The 13889-nt window shown below is 41.4% G+C and overlaps 1 pseudogene; it reads left to right on the forward strand.

The window, feature by feature from the left end:
* Positions 1-1733: 1733 nt before the first annotated feature.
* Positions 1734-13299, forward strand: LOC118841960 (annotated as a pseudogene).
* Positions 13300-13889: the final 590 nt, after the last annotated feature.

The following is a 13889-nucleotide window of genomic DNA, read 5'->3' on the forward strand; positions in this document are numbered from 1 at the left end:
TTTAAAAACAACATGGCAGTATGGAAATGGTTTGCACCATTTCACATGCATAACTGATATCATATTGCTTTTCTTCTCAATGGGTGGGGTGGGAGGGAGGGAGAAAGTTTGGAATTCAAAATTGTTTTTTAAATGAATGTTAAAAATAAATAAATAAAAAGGTGATTTACCAAAAAACAAAAGCAAAGGGGACTTTACTTTGAAGATATAACAAGAACAGAAGTACAAACATTTCCCTCCAGCACTCCAGGGGCACAATTTCCCTACACCACCTCAGTCACCTGGAAGAGTGGCTACAGATTTATTGAATTTTCTGCACAGCCTTGTTCCCAACTCAGCACCACTGTAGATGAATCCTTATCCCAGGCTAGCTCCTGAAGGTGCCTCCTCGAGGTTACCAACCTTAAGCTGACTGCAAAGCCTGAGATGGACTCAACTCTCAGACTTATGGACCACTGGTGGCTCATTTTCCTGACCTTTGACCTTTCAAAACTCACAAGGTCAAAGCCTCCCACTTCCTTCAAAAATGAAAGAACTGAAAAAAAAAAAAGAACAAACATGAAGGCAAAGAACTAAGGCCTATATTCATGGGACCACACAGCCCACAGCCTTTTCTCTTACAATGATATTGTTTCTCATCAGACACCATCAGGTAGGAAGAATTCAAAGGCTGTGCCCCAGCCAATTAAAAGTGTTCCTCTTTACTACCCGGTTAGAAGGCTGGAACAAGTTAAGGAAGTCTCTCCAATGCACTTCCATCATACACTATCACAACTCTCTTGAAAGCAGGCTCCCCAGTATCAACAGCACTGTGAGCATGCTCCTAAAAGACTGGGTTCATAGGCCAGTCCTCTATTACAATGGTCTAGACCAACCTTAGGTTTTTATTGAAACAATAGATGATATATTTTGATTTGCCATTTTAGTGAGAGCTCTGCAGTACCTTGGCTTTGTTTACTAAAGCATTTATGTAAATCTCTATGCTTGTAGGTGGGCCACATAAATAGCACTGCGGCTGCATTTTGGACAGCCCTGGTCTAGACAGAGGTCATGTTATGAAGATACCAAAGTACATGAAGAAAATCTTGGGAATAAATGGCAAGGTTTCAGATGATCAGGGTCTTTCATGGCTGAAAACTACCTGGTGAAGAGGATAATTGATGCCCATGGTACCACTTAATCATTTACTGTAAAAAAAAAATAATAAATCTAGGCTGCACCTTATAGCTAAAATCTTTCAAGGTTGACTTGATGGGTGCTAAGTCTCTTCCAAAGAGGGAATTCACTATTTCTATTTTATAAACATTGTCTTTTTAAATAATAACTTATTGCTAGTGTAGTGGGCATTTGGAAAACACTTTCTATGGGCAGAGGAAAGTCTTCAGTGCCAAGATATATGAGTTTCTGGGAGATGTAGTCTGAAGCAGACAGCACTGTTTCCTCTTGCCCAAGGAGAGTGTCACAAGAGAAATATGTGCACACAGACATAGGGATGGAAGAAGATGCTGAGTGTAAAAAAAATATATATGTATATATACACATATATGTGTGTGTATGCATATATATATGCAGACAAATTCAAATATATATCTATATCTATCTAGAAGACAATTCAAGTATGATGGGCCCAGAGACTGGGAGAGATGGGGACAAAGCATAAAATGTAATGGCCAGGGTTAAATTGTCACTGAGGGGTTCCTGGAACTACCTCATTCACTACAGTCAGTTGGAACATGCCTGTGGCCAAGGTGAGAGGTAAGTCTGTTTGTTACTGACATTTCCACTGCCAGAAGATTGTTCTGTATGAAAGCATCGGTATGTCACTCCTCCACTCTCTCTCACCAGGACAGTGAGTGCTGTTCCAAAGTTTCCTTGTTCTTTAAAGTTGTGCTTCCACCCATTCTAACTGTTTCTGGTTGGATGCTTCATTATTTGTGAAGGAGAACTGTAAAAAGGTGGGAGATGGGAAGGAGGAAGGACAGTGGCTAGAAAAGTATAAGAGAGAGCAAAGGTGACAGTGGTCAGGACCTTCTGTCTAAATAGCCAGAATTCAAACTTGGCTGGGGGAAATCTCAAACTAAACGAGAAAGAATCTAATTGACAATGATTCCCCATTTTTAAAAACTTCCTAAAGCAGAATAAAAGTCAAATCTGGAGTTTCCTATAGATAAAACTCTGAGTCATGAGTAAACAGATTTAAGTGGTGGAAAGGAGGCAAGATGAGGAAAAAAACAGGAGGTCCTTCTCTCAGAGCCAGGTGCCACAGGCAGGTTTATTCTTCTCATTCTCCCTTAGCAGAGTCAACAGACCTATCCGACCCTGAATAAGTGAGGGGCTAAGTGAGAAGCAGTGAATCAGATAAAGTCACAACCCCAGAGGGAGCTTAAGAAAAGGTTGGAAAAGAAAGACTCAAATAAGGTGGTAGAGTCCTATTAATCTCTCTCAGCCTGTGTATGTTTCTCTTTGTCTCAGTCTCTTCTCTGTTTATCTCTGTCTCTATCTTCCTGTCTCTGTCTCATCTCTTTATCTCTGTCTGTCTCTGCCTATATCTCTACCTATGTCTCTATCTCTGTCTTTCTCTCTCCTTCAATGTTATCTAGTCCAACTAATATACTGTTGGTACGGTTGTTACTTGGTCCAACCATTCCGGAGAGAAATTTGGAACTATGCCCCAAAGGCCACAAAACTGTATATACCAGCAATACCAATAATGGGGGTGTATCCCAAAAAGATTTTTTTAAAAAGGAAAAGGATCTATATGTACAAAACTATTTACAGCAGCTCTTTTTGTGGTGACAAGAATTGGAAATTGAGGGAATGCCCATCAATTAGGGAATGGCTGAACAAGTTGTGGTATATGATTGTGATGGAATACTATTGTGCTATAAGAAATGACAAGCAGGATGCTGTCAGAAAAACCTGGAAAGACATGAACTGATAAATAGTGAAGTGAGCAGAGCCAGGAAAACACTGTACACAGTAAGGGCAATGTTATACAATGATCAACTGTGAATGACTTAGCTATTATCAGCAATACTGTGGTCTAAGATGGTTCTGAAGGACTCATGATGAAAAATGCTATCTACTTCCAAAGAAAGAACTGATGGAGTCTGAATGCACATCGAAGCATACCCTTTTTTACTTTCATTATTTTTCTTGTTTTCTTTCACAACATAACAGAAATATGTTTTGCATTACTGCATATATATATATATATGTATATCCTATATAAAATTGGTTGCCTTCTCAATGAGGGTGGACAGGAGAGAGGGAAGGAGAGAACTTAGAACTCAAAATTTTTTTGAAATGAATGTAAAATTTTTTTTTACAAGTAATTAGAAAAAAAATTCGAAAAAAATTTTTTTAAAAGAACATCTATTCCAAACTCTTCTTTTGTTATTAGGAAACTGAGGTCTTTCACAAATAATGATAGCAACAAGTCAAGAATCTTGCCAGGGTCTCACAATGAATATATGACAGAATCAGAAATCATGCTGGAGCATCTGACACGATATCCAGGGCAGCTTCTATTATGCCACATTGCCCTATCCTGCTTTGTCCAGTTCTGTATCTATCCCACACAGTTATAAAAGTCAAAAACTGAAATCCCCCACTACACTGCAGCCTCCTTTGAGAACTCCGCATTACAAGTTTTCTTAGTCTCACAGACAGAAGCAGAGTGGAGCTGAGCTAGTGATTATGAGACTTTTTCCAAAACCAGAGGGTTTTTGGTGTTGTTCAGTTGTTTTAGTCACGTCTGCCTCCTTGTGACCCCATGTTTGGTTTTCTTGGCAAAGATACTAGAGCGGCTTGCCATTTCCTTCTCCAGCTCATTTTACAGATGAGGAAACTGAGACAAAAAGGGTAAGTCACTTGCCCAGGGTCACACAACTAGTAAGTGTCTGAGGCCAGATCTGAATTCAGGTCTTCCTGACTCCAAACCCAGAACTCCATCCACTGCTCCACCTACCTGCCCCTAAAACCAGAGAAGCTGGGTTCAAATCCCATCTCTATAGATTAATATCTATTTAACTCTGAGCAAATCACTTACTCCCTATAGACCTCAGTCTACTTCCTCTGTAAAGTGAGGGGGTTGGACTAGATGGCCTTTAACATCCCTTACAGCTCTCACGCTTTGATTTTAAAATATCTGCAGCCTGAAGCCCTGCATCCACAGTTCTCCGTAGAAGCACAAGAACCAGACCAGCACATCAGTGCACCACCTGGTGGCAGTGAGGGTAAACTGACCAATGATTTTCTGGAGGTCTTGGAAATCTGAATGAGAAGACAAAACAAATCTGATTTTTCTGAAAGATTTCCGCAAGATTTTAAGGCTCAGATCCTAAAATTAACTCTCTTATATAATAAAAGAATACAGTACATATAACACTGAGGCTATAGGAGAAATCAAGGGACTTTCTACATAGGAGGTGGTATGTTGTGGTGAAGAGAGGCCTAGAATTCATAAACTCTTAAGGGAAAAATCAGTCAATATATACGATACATGATAAATGTTACAAAACCAATCACAACCTTTGACCTAATGTGGCCACTGGTAGGGCCATATTCTAAGGGTGTTATTGAAAGGATCACGGGGCCACTGACTTTGAACTGAAAGGGATCTTGGAGACCATCTAGTCTGACCCTCTTACTTGAAAAGTGAAGAAATTGAGCCCCAGAGAGGTTAAGAAGGCTCACCCAATGTCACACAGGTAAAAAGGACCTAGTCATATAAACACAGCCATAGCAGTTTCATTTCTACATGGATGAAAACACAAGTCTAGTTTTTTAAAACACCAATGGAGGCAATGTTATCATTGGAGTATACAATAGAACACGTGGAGAGAAAAAAAGTGATGAGGAGTCTGGAAAACAGATCACGAGTCTGGGTCAAAGAGATGATATGAGTGCTGAGGCATCCCAATTATCTGGATATCCACTGGAGTGCTTTCTCTGTCTCTCTGCCTCTGTCAGCATCTTCCTGAGGCAATACAAATGGAAGCGATTCGGTTTCCTGGCATGGCGCAGGTTTACTGTCCAGGTTTCACAGGCATACAACAATGACGTCAGCACAATGGCTCTGTAGCCCTTCAGTTTGGTAGGCAGCCCAATACCTCTTCTCTCCCACACTTTACCTTGGAATTACCAAAGACTGAGATAGCTCTGGCAATGCGTGTGTCAACTTCATCATCTATGTGTACGTCCCTGGAAAGTATATTGCCAAGGTAAGCGAACTTATCCATAGCATTCAAAATTTTTCCGTTTGCTGAAACTGATGGTTCCACTATGGATGGTGTGGTCCTGTCTGGTGAAGAATCTGTTTTCTTGGTGTTAGTCATTAGACCGAACTTAGCACAAGCAGCAGAGTTGCTTCCTCACGCCAAGAGGTAAGCAGTGCAGTCCTTTAAAAAGACTATTCAGACACCCAGAGGGCTGCCAAATCCCACTGTTGCTTTAGTTCAGTGAAAAGATGACCCTATGGCCTGGGCCACATATGTGTAGGACTGTGACTACAGCTCCCAGTGTATCCCCACCTACTGCTTTATTATTTGTCCATCACTACAGGACTTTAATGTAGGTAAAAATGGTAAAATGGTACGGCTGATATCTTTTGACTCACTCATAAATTGGATTTAAGTAAGGCGGAGCTGCGCAAAGTTGTCAGTTTTACTCTCTCTTTTAGAGTGATCAAAGTCCAGTGGCAAGACAAAAGGTAGGATCACTGGCAATAGCCCGGGATGCAGTGGATGACCTCAGCATCTCTAATGTCTGACCAAGCTTGAAGCACTCCACAGTACCTGCTTCAGCTGCCTTCGTGGCTGTTGAAACAAAATGTTCACATCTACCCATTCTCCTGGGGGAAGTCTTCACGTGATTGGGGTAGACCCCCCCCCCCAACTCACCAATGGGTTTCAATTACCCTCAACCTGGCTGAGCCTGTCTACCAAAATGTTTACTGGGATGTGGCCACTTCATAGGCTACAGGGTCTTGAAGTCACAGGTGAGAGTTGAATGACCAGCTGGACACCAAAGGTGGAAAGCAGACCTGAAAAAGTCTTAGACGCCGTCATACCAGCAGTACTGATCTTCCCTGAACACCTGTATATGCCACAATTTACAATTACAATAATTTACTATTACTATCTCATTCGAACCCCATAATAACCCTAGGAAGCAGGTGATATTATTATCCTCACTTTATGGATAAGGAAACTGAGGCAAACCAGGGTTAAGCAACTTGTCCAGGGTCACACAACTAGGAAGTATCTGAGGCCAGATTTGAATTAAGGTCTTCCTGATTCCAGGCCCAGCTCTCTATTCACTGCACCATCTAGGAGATGGCAGGATAGGAGATGGGCCAAGATGCCACCCTACGCCATCAAAAATGCTGCTGCCACCGTGACCTCAAGCACCTGTCAGCTTTGTTGTTGTACAGTGGTTTCAGTCATTTCTAACTTTGCATGACGCCATTTAGGGTTTTCTTGGCAAAGATACAGAAGCATTTGCCATTTCCTTCTCCAGCTCATTTTACAGATGAGGAAACTGAGGCAAACAGCGTTGAGTGACTTGCCCAGGGTCACACAGCTAATAAAGGTCAGATTTGAACACAGGAAGATGAGTCTTCCTGACTCCAGGCCTGGCACTCTATCCACTGCAACCCCTAGAGGCCCGGAGAGTACCAAAATGCCGAGATAAAGAGCTATTTGGAAGCTCCATGGAATGAACAAATGCAAGGTGGTTGCTGAGAACAGAACTAGTGACATTGTACTTTCCTATTCCTTGCAGTGGTCTGACTCACATTCTTCCAGGAAAGTGCTAAGCCTCTTCCCCACTCCACCCCAATCCTTGTCTGTTTGCTTTCTGCCTCGCCATTTGTCTCGAAAAAAATCAGCTTCTCTAAAATGTGATCATTCATTGCAGTATTGATTTGTGTGTGTCCTTGGAGGATTAAATACAGCTGAGAATATTATGGCCAGCAAAGCACATTGGGAGAGAGCAATGGAATTTATTATTAGTAGGAGGCATAAAATTGGGGGCCCAGAGCCAAAAAATATATTTTACTGACATATGTATATATATATATGTACATATACATATATATATACATACATACATACACACACACACATATATATATACATATATATATATACATATATATATATACACACACTATAACTTCTCAAAAACAGAGAATATATAAATTGGGACCAAAGTCTATACGTAAAAGGGCTAGTAGAATGCTACAAGCGAACTAGCTAGCAATGGTCTTTTGTGACAATGTATCAGAAGCCTCTTATTTCCCTTTGTGGCTCCAGAAGCAGATTATAAAGGGTGCTCATCTCCATCCCCTCCCCCAAGGGAAGTGTGGAGGACGTTGCCAAAGAGAAGGCCACAGCCCAAAGAGAGGAGTTAAGAACAAGTAACACCACCTTTACAAAGAATGTGGCAGCTAAGAAGGGGGCCAGCTAAGAAGAAATAACTAGTTCTCCAGCTAAGCAACCTTTCACCTCCACACTGTCAGGAGCATACCACTAATCACTAACAGACACAGAGAGATAAATGGAAGCAAAGACCAGTAATGAAGAATGAATGGGACAGTACAGCGTTCGATAAAGCTCAGTCCGAGCTAAGGCTGGCAAGGAAAGCGAAGGACATTAAGAAGGGGTAGGAGTGAAATTTTTAAAATATTATAATTATTTTTAAAAAATTATATTGAGGAAAAGAAGAGGATGAAAGAAAGCACAGGACCACTGCTCTGGAGGTATGGGATGATAAGATGATATAAAGATGGCAGAGGTGATCAAGTCCCATTTGATAGCTGGTTCCTTATTCTATCTAGGATAAATTTAAAACTCCTCTCTTTAGGACTTCATAGTCTAACTCCATCCTATCTTTCTAGACTCATTTCACATTACTCACACTATCTGCTCCAGCCAAGCTAGTCTACTCACTGTTCCTTGTGTATAAAATTCCATCTTCCTCCTGTCTGACTTTGTCCAAGCTTTCCCCCATGCCAGGAATGCATTCACTCCTTACCTCTGCCTTTTGGAATCACTAGCCTCCTTCAAATCTCAAATCAAGTACCAATGTCAACATGCATCCTTCTCAGATTCTCCCAACCCCAGCTGTTATGTTCTCTGCCTCTCACTGAAATTGATATTCATTCTGAATGTAGTTTGTATTTACTTACTGTTAACTTTTGCATGTATTGTCTCCTGTCAGCTTGGCTAACATGACAAAACAGGAAAATGCTGGAGAAGATGTGGGAAAATAGGAACACTGTTACATTATTGGTGGAGTTGTGAACTGATTCAGCCATTCGGAACTATGCTCAAAGAGCTATAAAAATGTGTATACCCTTTGACCCAATACCACTTCTAGGGCTGTATCCCAAAGAGATTATAAAAGTGGGGAAAGGACCCATATGTACAAAAATATTTATAGCAGCTCTTTTTGTGATGGCAAAGAATTTGAAATCAAGGGGATGCCCATCAATTGGGGAATGGCTAAACAAGTTGTGGTATAAGAATGTAATGTAATACTATTATGCTATAAGAAATGAGGAGCAAATGGACTTCATAATAACCTGGAAAGACTTACATGATCTGATGTTGACTGAATGAAACAGTAAGGCAACAAACACAACATCAACGATAGTCGTGAATATGCCTATGTAGTTCTGTATCACAAAGTATGAGAGACTCTCCATAAAGAAGGTAAAAGAAGTATAACATTTTATTCAGACACCAGAGAACCAGATCCCATAACCAGGCAATCTGCTCCCACAGCCATTCAGCCCACGTTATCCTAACAGCAAGGAACTTAAAACACCCTATCACAGCCTGGAAACTCGCCATCCCAAAACCTCTCCCAGCCCCTGCTGGGGTCTTCCCCAAAACAAACTCACAGTACAGCTAAGTCAGCCTGTTCAGTTCTAACAATTATGAGGGTGGCCATTAGCAGTCATCACCTCTCTCTCTCTCTCTCTCTCTCTCTCTCTCTCTCTCTCTCTCTCTCTCTCTCCCTCCCTCACATTTTCTGTGATATAACTTCCTTTTCCTGTCAGGAAGCTCCTCCTACTACATGTAACTTAGGCTTCCTGTGATGTAAGCAGGTCACATGGCCTATTAATGGGTGAGAAAGATCTTCAAATCTAATTGCTACTACAGTGAAGGGAGCAGAACCAGGAGAACATTATAAACAATTACAGACACACAGCATCTGTGATGACTAACTTTGATAGGCTTGACCCTCCTCAGCAATACAAGGTTCAAAGACACCTCCAAAAAGCTATCCACATCTAGAGAAAGAATTACAGAGTCTGAATGCAGATTGAGGCAAATTATTTGCTCTCTCTTTTTCTTTTTTTTTTCTTTTTTGGTTTTGTTTCTTCTTTCTCATGGCTCATTCCATTGGTTATAATGCTTCTTTACAACTTGACTGTTATGAAAATAAGTTTAATGTGAAGGTATATGTAGAACCTATATTGGATTACATGCCATCTTGTGGGGCTGTTGAGGAGAGGGAGGAGGAGAAAATTTGGAACCCCAAAACTTGTGGAACTGAGTGCTGTAAACAAAAAATAAAATATAAATTAAAAAAATTTTGCATTTATTTTGCATTTCCTTACTGTACCTGTTTATGTGACAAGTCCCTGTGGAATGTAAGCTCCTTCAAGGCAAGAATTTTTGTCTTTATGAGCCCCAGTGACTGGGACAGAGTGGGTACTTGATGAATGCTTGTTAATTTGAATTAAATCAACTCTAATTTTTTTTTTTATGTTTACACTGCAAAGGAGACACCTACGTGTCCTTCCTGTGCCCTTGGGCCCTGCAGTGATTTCACTCCTACATGTCAGCAGTCCAAGTAACTGCACGTGCTGCTATTCTTAAATCTACTCAAAAGCAGTGTCCAAAAAACAAAGAAAAAGAAAAGAGAGTTATTGAAGGATCTTAAAAATATTCACAGAAGAGAACCGAGGGAAGGCTAGAAAGGATCAGAGACAAGGAAAACTTGGAAAATTACTTTTGAATTCATCATCTATTTTAAAAGCAAAGCAATAACAGAGATTCACAGTTCCATGTACAATCCTTCTTTTCTGTTCTGCCGCATATATGGAAATGCTCGTTTTATTTAGTGTTTAAGTTCAGAATTTTGAAGTTGTTTTTTTTTTAAGCTGTGGCACTGAGGTATCAGAGTTGCCCACTATGTGGCGCTCTGTCTCAGCCACCAGTCAATAGCCACTTCATTTTAGGCATTAGAATGATAAACTGAATAGTCTCTCCAGACTCCAGTACATCCTCTACATGGCTGCCAGTGATTTTCCCAAAGCACCAGTCTGACCACATCATCCTACTATTACTTTTGGATGGATGGGCATCTGGAGAGACTTGTAGCAGAGAGACCAACCAGAAGTAAACTCTGACAGTGTAGGCATGAAGTGACAAGGACCTGCATAAGGCCATTGGCAGTGTCAGAGAAGAAGAGGGGGCATATAGGAGAGAAGGTGTGAAGGTGTAGTTAACAGGATTTGGCAACAGATTATATATGGGGGCTCAAAAAGAGTGAGGAGTTGAGGCTGACACCCAGCTTGTGATCCTGAGAAGACGGTAGTATCCTCACCATGGGGAATCTGGAAAGGGGGGTAGGGTTTTGGGGAAAAGATAATGACTTAAGTCTTAAATATGTTAATTTAAGATGTCTACAGACAAGGAAGCAAAGATGGACAATTCTCAATACAACATATATTTTTATCATATAGGCTTTCTTGAAATGAAAATTTATTGTTATATATTTTGAATCCTCTCTTACATTCTGCTACACACGACAGTCTTTTTTTCCCTTACTTTGTATTTAAGTTTATGATGTGTTTTGTTCCTTTTCTTCTATTCTGTATTTGTGTTCTGGTCCTTGAGTTTAAAAAAAAATTAAATTTTAAAGCAAAGGGATGCCCATCAATTGGGGAATGGCTGAACAAGCTGTGGTATATGAAGGTGATGGAATACTATTGTGCCATAAGAAATGGGGATGATGCAGACTACATAACAACCTGGAAAAACCTACACGACATAATGCTGAGTGAGCGGAGCAGAGCCAGGAGGAACGTTGTGCACAGCCACAGATATGTGGATTCCGTGAGGACCAACCCTGACATACTGCGCTTTTCTCAGCAACCTAAAGGGCAAGGACAACTCCAGGGGACTCACGATGGAGAATGCTATCTTCATTCAGAGAAAGAACTGCGAAGTTTGAATGCAGATTGAGGCGCACTACATGCTCGCCTTTTCTGCTTCTCTTTTGTTTTTGTTTTTGGGTTGGTTTTTTTTTTGGTTCTGTTTCTTCTTTCTCATGATTCATTCCATTGGTCAAAATTCTTCTCCACGACCTGACTAGAGCATAAATTAATTCAATGCGAAGTTATACATGACAGTTATATGGGACTTCATGCCGTCTTGGGGAGGGAGGGGGGAGGGAGGGGAGAAAAACTGGAACTCAAAACTATGTAGAACCGTGTGTGGTAAACTAAAAATAAATAAAGAAATTTATTTAATTAAAAAAAAAATTAAATTTTAAAAAAGATATCTACAGGACATCCAGATCAAGATGACCAACAGGCAGTTGGAGATGCAAGCTCAGGAAAGAGGTTAGGGTTGGATAAGTAGATTTGAAGATGCCCATGTTTGCTCCAGCTCCTCCTCCCCCTGCTTCTTTTCCTCCTTCTCTCTGCTGTTGCCATCACCATGCCTGGGGCTCTGCTCCCCAGCAGCCTGGCCCCAACTTCAAGGCAGAAACATCAGTCCACTGCATCTGTTTCCACGACTTTTTAGGAGACTCGTGGGCCATTCTTTTCTTCCACCCTCAAGATTTTACTCCAGTTTGCACAACAGAGCTGGGATAAGCTGCAAAGCTAGCACTAGAATCTACCAAGTGAAATGTTAAGATGATTAAGATAATTTAGCCCTTTCCCTTGACTCTATCTGGACTATTTTGCTTAGAGTAAGAATCAGTGTATACAACAGAGAAGACCTCACAGAGACGCTGCCTTTCCCTATCCACTAAAGGACAGAGCTGGGCCTGGCTGGAGTTAGGAAGACCTAATTCAGCCTCAGATACTTATCATAGGACCCCGGGCAAGTCACTTAACCTCTGCCTCAGTTTCCTCAACTATAATACAGAGATAGTATACCTATCTCCCAAGGGTTATTGTAAGGATCAAATGAGACAATATTTGTAAAGCATTTAGCACAGTGCCTGGCACTTAGCAGGTATCTGATAATACTTGTTCCCTTCCCCCCTTTCCCTTGCTAATGATTATAGTTGGGACCTTGCTGTCAAGTTGGCTCTGTTAGACCTGGATGAGTAGGATGGTAAGGACATGCCTGGGATGAGTCTTTTGGTATTTATTTTTGGCCCAGAGAAGAAGATGAATAATGTCTATCCCACAGGTGGTGAACCTTCGCCCTCAAGGCCACATGTGGCCCTCTACATTCTCAAGTGTGGCTTTGACTGAATCCAAACTTCACAGAACAAATCCCCTTAATAAAAGGATTTGTTCTGTAAAACTTGGACTCCTCAAAAAACTATACCCAAGGACCTAGAAGGCCACATGTGGCCTCAAGGCTGCAGGTTCCCCACCCCTGGTCTATCCTCTATCCAGCAACTCCTACCAGACCTTTGTTTGTTTGTTTGTTTTGGGGGAGAGGGGGTGGGTAAGGGGCCTATGGGAACTTTGATGAGATCCTCAGCATGGTCAATTCCCTTCAGGTGAAGTTATACCAAACTGCTACTCCTGTGAACTGGAAAGCTAGAGATAGTGTCATGGTGGTTCCAACTGAGTGGGAATCTGGATCTCGGCCTTTCTGTGATTTGAGTGGAATGAATGGGGGTGGGGACCTTTTGGCATGGTTCAGGCCTTCTGATTGTCAGCTAGGCCTAAGTTTTGAATCACCTGACCCATAGGAATCTGGAACTTAGAACACCCCTCCTACCCCCCTCCCCACACACACACCACCCCACCCTCCCCTTGGCTTCTCCCTATGGAATGTCTATCGGTTCAGAGACCACCCTTTCCCCGCAGGATCTTAATAAAGAAGTTTTTCTGTTTCTAAATTTAAGAGACCTCTGATTTTTTTTAATTAATTGCTGGGGGGTGGTCTCAACCCACACACAACTATCCTTGAAGGTGAAGCCAAAAACCTGTTTCCTAAAGGAGTTTTCCTTCACCAAGGAAATCTCCCTTCAGGCAAGAAATACTTATGTCATACTCACCAGCCCTCGGCCTGTCCATGGAGATAACACTGGGAACTAGCTCACTTTATGATCTCTAATAGGAGGAATATCAGCCTGCCAATCATGTCTTCCTACGGCAACCAATGCAAACATCTTGGTGTGATTAAAGTCCGAAGTATTCAGGCTGCTGCTATGCCAGATAGCAGGTCTGCAGACTTGTTGAAGGAAAAAGGGCCCTGTAGCCTGAGATGCCTTCCACTGTGCCTTACTAGCATTCTATTAATGTCATTCAACTGCCCTGGGGCTCTGCTGGCTGGCTGTTTTAGCCACAGTACTCTGTTTGAGATTTAAATCTTTGCTAGATCCATTGTAATCTCGACCACCAGTCACCTACTATTATTGGTTGACATTTGAGAGAAGCTGCATTGCAGGAGTATGACTTCTTTAAATGGAGTATGGAATCTTCTCTTTTTCTAATTTGAATTGGGAGACAATTTAACATGTCAAGTTTTGAGCTTCACATCACTTCCGGACATTTCTAAGTTTGTGGCCACCAATTAGGAATAATTTAGTTATTTTGGATGGCATTTTTTTTCTCTCCATATTGAATGTTCCAATCATATTTAGGGAGAAATGGAGACCATCTTTCCCAGAAG

Source organism: Trichosurus vulpecula, chromosome 3, assembly GCF_011100635.1.
Source record: "Trichosurus vulpecula isolate mTriVul1 chromosome 3, mTriVul1.pri, whole genome shotgun sequence".
In the NCBI taxonomy this organism is placed as follows: Eukaryota; Metazoa; Chordata; class Mammalia; order Diprotodontia; family Phalangeridae; genus Trichosurus; species Trichosurus vulpecula.